Here is a 6000-nt window from a genome sequence, read left to right on the forward strand (position 1 = left end):
AGAAGACAACAGACCAGGTTATGCCAGCTTCAGTGCCAAAGTTGATGTGTTAAAACTGCGGCCTGAGTGCTGAGCCTCTGCGGGGAGAGATCGCGCTGGAACGAGTGCTGATGCTTGTATGAGCAGTCAGGTGCAGGAGAGGGACCGAACCCTTCAAGAAATACCTCTTTCCGGAAGGCAGGTTGCCACCTTCTACTCTTGAGTGTAGTTAACAGAGGTCAGAGGTTTCCCATAACTCTTAAGGTGAGTCTCTCACTTCATAAGCTGCAATTTTGCTGGCTCTTGTGACTATGGTGGTCCCTTGGACCCTTCCCACGGAAGGAATGGAGAGAGGCACAGGCTGCAGCAGACCTGTGAATGCACAAGGACAGCTGAGATTTTTCTGAGAAGTTGCAATACATGTGTAGTTTATTTGTCAAATTAGTAATGCCTGAGATAACAAAAAGCTTGCTGCTTCTTTAATGAAATCAAATTTTAGCTGTTGGCTCAGGCCTATACTACAGCAGATTGGTTGGGTTGCCTCTGTTCTTCATAATAGTTGTTACTAAATCTGTATTTAGAATCTTTTAAAAAATGAATGCGATTCTTTCTTTCGAGCTAACTGAAACAATGAGTTGATCCAAATGGAGTGAACAGACAGTACAACATGCTTGCACACACTTGAGTTTTCCTTTGTTCAAGTAATTCCAACACTGACCAAGCCTAAGATTTCAGTATTTAGCAGTAAAGTTCATGCTTGTCAGAATTCAAATCTTCTAGATCACTTGCTCATTAGCCACAAAAGCACTCTGCTTGGAAGGGCAATATAAGTAAATAAAGGATAATGTATGTATTTCAATTTCAATTCAAGCAAAGTGAACCTGGAGAGTTTTTCTTAAAGTCATTCAGCTTTCCAGGACTCTGGTCTTTTGATCATGCTTTAACAACTGCTGTTAAACAAACAGTTTAGCAAGAGGCACTGGGATATGAGAAGGGTTGAGGATCAGGAAAGGATCAGTTTGAGTGGACTATGACCACCCCAGCATCAGAGCATCAGCACTGAAAGCAAGCAATAATTTCAGACCCTCCTCCACCACAGCTCCAGTTACCAGAAGTCTGCCTGAAAGGATTTACGTAGTAAGTAACTCCTAGTTTTGTCTCTTATACATCTCTGACCATTAAGTACCAGTGTTATTGCCCTTGGGGAGCACTTAATGTCTTCATCTATTTTAATTTCATATCATTTTGCACTGGTTCTTTACAAATGCGATTGCATGCATTGCTTTGTTTCAGTCAATACCACCTAGATAGCTTGAAGTCGGTACACGAACTCTTTAAAGATAATAATGCCCTGAGATGAAAAGAAAATACTTGACTGCTTCAGACACTTGAATAGGAAGGAATTGAAAGGACTGCTACCAACACCAGACAAGCTCCCCATTTAATTTTATATTTCAAGAGTCTGATTATATTTTGTTGTCAAACTCTTGCAGTTCAATTCAGTACAGTTTTTACCAACGTACAGAGCACTTCAAAGCTGCTAGTGCAATTGTTTCTATTTAGATGGTGCCCTTTAATCAACAGAAGATCTAGCACTAAGAACAGCATATATGTAGGACTCATAGAAAGCCTTGCTGAATCAGAACTCACGAACCTTCACGAGCTCGAAAAACTACGCCTATCCGTGACTGGAAAATAATAGAAATCATAAAGCTTCCCTAATTAGTGCATTCAGTTTTGGTGCCACCTAAAGACTGAAGCACGTAATTCTCCATGTTTAAAATTAATTCTACAAGACAGAGAAGAATCACCACAGTGCATAAACAGAGCCAGGAAAGGTGAGAGAGGAGGAACTGGAACAGCAAAACGACTGTGGCACTAATGATTATGGCTAATGACAAGATGTTGCAAGGGCTAAATCATCTAGAGTGAGAGCGAGAGGGAGAGAGAGCATGGGGCTAGAATCAAAAGGGTGAACTGCTAAACCTCAGTGGAGCTGAGCAAATTATTTAATATAAATAACTTCTTGAATGAAGTTTATCTTATAGTCTATTTACTCTTTACAAAGTGTCTGTTCACTGATGCGAGTTTTTTTCTGAAATTAATTCATCATTTGAAATTGTATCTGGAAACCTGTTAATTAATTCAAATGATCTACAGTTAATTCACAAGCTGTTTGTTGCAAAAATTTAGTACCTGAAATTGTGCTGGTTTTGTCTAGATTTCTAGATGAGTTAATTGGCTTGTCTATCCTTAACTGCTGTCCTTCATTAATTGCTAATACTGGCTTTCAAAGGTATATTCTACGACAAATCCAAAATTCACTGTCTGAAAAAAAATCACGCACCAGCTAAAATTCCCAGCAAACTGTAAGCAAGGAAATTCTTCTATTTTACAAAATTTCTGTGTGCACGTGTGCTCCTGGGAACTCTGACTTCCAGCTCCCCTCAGGCGAACATGGCAAGGGCAATGACAACCAAGTTCCGCAACAAGGGAGGGCTCGCAAACTTCACAGGAAAGGACTAGAGAAATCAAAACAAAGGATACACTTGTGGGGAGAGCAGCATTTTGATCTTACATCTCTTAACATGGGAGACTTTTCAGATAGATGTTTTGGATGACCTGAAGAGCCATCCTAAGCAAAGAGAATTGCAGTGAATTCATTTGAAACCACAAATGTTGATGGCAAGTTGATTAGAGGAATCCCTTAAATGGTTGTCCCTTTGGTGTTAATGACTGGAGGTATCTTGAGTTCAGGTGGTACATTTTTCTCTTGTGTAAGAGAAGGATGGTCAGATCCCATCCCGCTAATGAGATAAATCTCTAAATGACACAATATTTGGTATAATGACAACAATGCAGCAAGTGGCCACAGCTCTGCTGATGTTGAATTTTGTTAGGTGATACCTAAGGAGGACAAAATAACTTCCCACACATATTTGAAGATCATACATAGCAGTGTTGAAAAGGGCCAGTGTAAATGGTACCTAAATATAACAACATGTCTGTATTGTGCTAAGCTGAGTGAGTCAGTGAATCCAGCTGTGACACACTGAGGACTCACACATGCCATACAGTTTTTAACTGTATTACAGGTGAGTTCCCTGATTCAGCTGCTTAGGTGGGCTGCAAAAATAAAGTACTGAAATCCTACAGACAATATCTAATGTGAAGTATCAGGAAAAAAGAGAAAGCTTGTAACAATGAGATCTGCCAAGTCAAAGGACAGAATTGCAAGAGAAGGGGTAGGAAACGCATTTTTGAGACACAGACATTCAGTTCGATAGCTGCTCAGCTCATAGGCAGCTAGAGGGATGCTGAGTTGGTCTTTTCCATGTATAGCTATGATTTTCTAGCAGCCAGTGCTAGGAAATAAAGAAACTTCTGTTTTCCTGAGGGTAAAGCAATCTACCATTTCAAATTCCCTTTCTATGGCAATATTTATGACTCCCTTGAGAATGAGGCAGCATGTTCCCGCTCCTCTTAGTGCCCCTTCTTCAGACAACCCTTCCCATGCTCAGCACCTCTTTTTGGTACTTGTTGCTCCCTTGTCAATAATAAACCTACATCCGTCGCTGCTGCTGTAAGTTATGGCATCAGCTTGGACTCCCAAATCCATGGAGGCAGGACTGACAACAGGCAAAAATTTAAATTAATTGAGATTTCCCTCCTCATTTGGAAACAACTCAGGGAAAACATAAACCTTGTCATATCTGAAGGATGGCTTAATACTGCACTCCTAAATGAGACATGACTGAGTCTTAATTCCACTGAGTGAAACTTGACTAGTTCGTATTAATGGTTTATTATTATCTCTGATATTTCCCCCACTCCAAATCCTTTGTGCATCATTTACATGGCATTTTTAAACAGCAAAGTAAAATCCATTTGGAGAGACATTTTCCCATTTTAATAACATTTTCACACACATCAGCTAAGTCAGTCACTGTTGCAAGCTCAGCCTCCCTTTTCTGCAGTGATCAAAATAAAGTGCCAGCTGATCTCCTGGGAGGTTACAGACTGCTCCACGCACAGCAAGCTCCTGTGGTAGATACTGATGCTCCCAGTGAATCCCATCACTACTTATTCATGTGTTTAGCAGTAATTCAACACGACAGTTTTACACAAATCACAGAATTCCAGCCCAGCAATTTTTGCTAAGGGAGTTTCTCTATATCGTCAGATCAGTCTTCAAGCTACCTCACACCAGCCTCTCTGTTTCTCAATGTCAACTTAGAACCTGGACTCCACACTGGATTGGGTGAAGAAGTGGCCCCGAAGTTAACACAGGAGCTTAGAGCTAAAGATGGGGCTCTTTCAGGTCAGGAACCTAAGAAGCAGATGTCAAATTCAGGCTTTGCTGTTGTGTGGACAAACTTAATTATAAAGTTTCTATTTTTCAAGAAAGGTAGAATATGACGTCCTTTCTTTCTCCTTCCCATAGAAGAGGTCTCTGTCTGTCTCTGCTGTGAGGAGCCGAAAGGAGAACTAGAAATGTGCAACCACCCTAATAGTCATGTCCACCACTGCCTGTGTTAAACACAGCTGGCCAGGGTTCGTCCAAAAAAAGCATTAGGAGCTCTTAGCACCAGCCATGACTTTTTACAGGTAAAGTCCTTCTTCCTAAATGCTGTGGTCACATAGGTCACACTCATTTTCCTAGGGATAATAGCTCACAACATCAAAAAATTCAAGAACCTCTGCCCTCAAGACCTCCAGATTTGGACTGGCAGATGGTATATACACGTCTTTCTGACGACACCAGAGAGAGACAACCTCACTTACAGAAGCAGGAAATACGCTCACTTCAGGAGTTCTTCCGCAACTACCTCCTCTTGTCCCCTAAGAATATCTCTTTTCTTAATAACCTGGGCCTCAGCCCATATGCTGCTGTAACAAAGAGCACTTGCTTTGAAAGTAATCCCAAAGGGAGGGCACACTGCTGTCAGCACTGCCATCACCCAGAACATTTTGCCGGACTATAAACCATTCGGAAAAAAAAAAAACCACAAATGTGCAGGACCACTGTATAATAAAAACTCTCTCATTCTGTTTGAGGTATGAAATGGATCAGAGATAGCAAGCGTTTTAATTGGGAGCGCATACAGAATCCTTTGCCGTCCATTCTGTGCTGCAGTTCTAAGTGATGATAGGACACCTGAAAATTATTGAGGGTGCAAACTGGCAAAGTCGTAATTCCTATATGGTCTCAGATTTTGAAAAACTAAATTTTATTTGCAGGTTGTAAGTGAACAGGGGCACGGGAAGTGGTGTTTTATACTTAGTAGCTTTCTAAATTTGTGCCAGTTTTGTGGGATTAGGATTGTGGTCAGTCTCAGTGATCCTGTTTTCAGACAAGAGGCAGAAGAACTAAGGAAATGTGCTATCGTGTTTTAGCATTTGCTAGTAACATTCTCTGATTGGGACTACCGTAGCATCTGAGCTAGTCTTGCTTTTGCACCTTGCACAGGCATTCACGTCTGAACAAAGAAGGCACAAAACGCTGCTCTTTGGATTTGGCAGTGTGTTATACGCATTTGGCACAAGCATACATGTCAGTGTAAAGTGCAAGGCAACAAAGAATCCAATCCCATTCACTTCATAAAGAAAAGGGGAAAAAAAAAAAGGAGAGTATTTTGCACTTACCTAATGACAAAATTTGCCAGGTTTGAGGAGTCGTTTTTTCTAATGTTCCTAGCAGCCTTTCTTTTAAAAACAGGAGGAACGGTAGCTGAGGGCAACTTATAGCTTACAGGGTCAATCTCAGCACTAGGATTTGAATGAAGAGATGAAAGAGGTCCAAAGAGAGTGAAATCCCTGGACACAGAACTATGATCCTTTTGGGAGTCATTCCCATGGGGCCACTTAGCAACAGGCCACCATCCAAGCACAACAGCCCGGAGCGCAGAAGAAAAACTTTCTTCTTTGTATTTTGCTCTCTCTGTTGAAAATACTGTTTTCAGTTTATTCCCTGGGGAGTCGGTGCCTCATCAGAAAGAAATAAAGCTGGCCAGTCTGTGA

The sequence above is a fragment of the Tauraco erythrolophus genome, chromosome 2 (genome assembly GCF_009769465.1).
Source record: "Tauraco erythrolophus isolate bTauEry1 chromosome 2, bTauEry1.pri, whole genome shotgun sequence".
Taxonomy (NCBI): Eukaryota; Metazoa; Chordata; class Aves; order Musophagiformes; family Musophagidae; genus Tauraco; species Tauraco erythrolophus.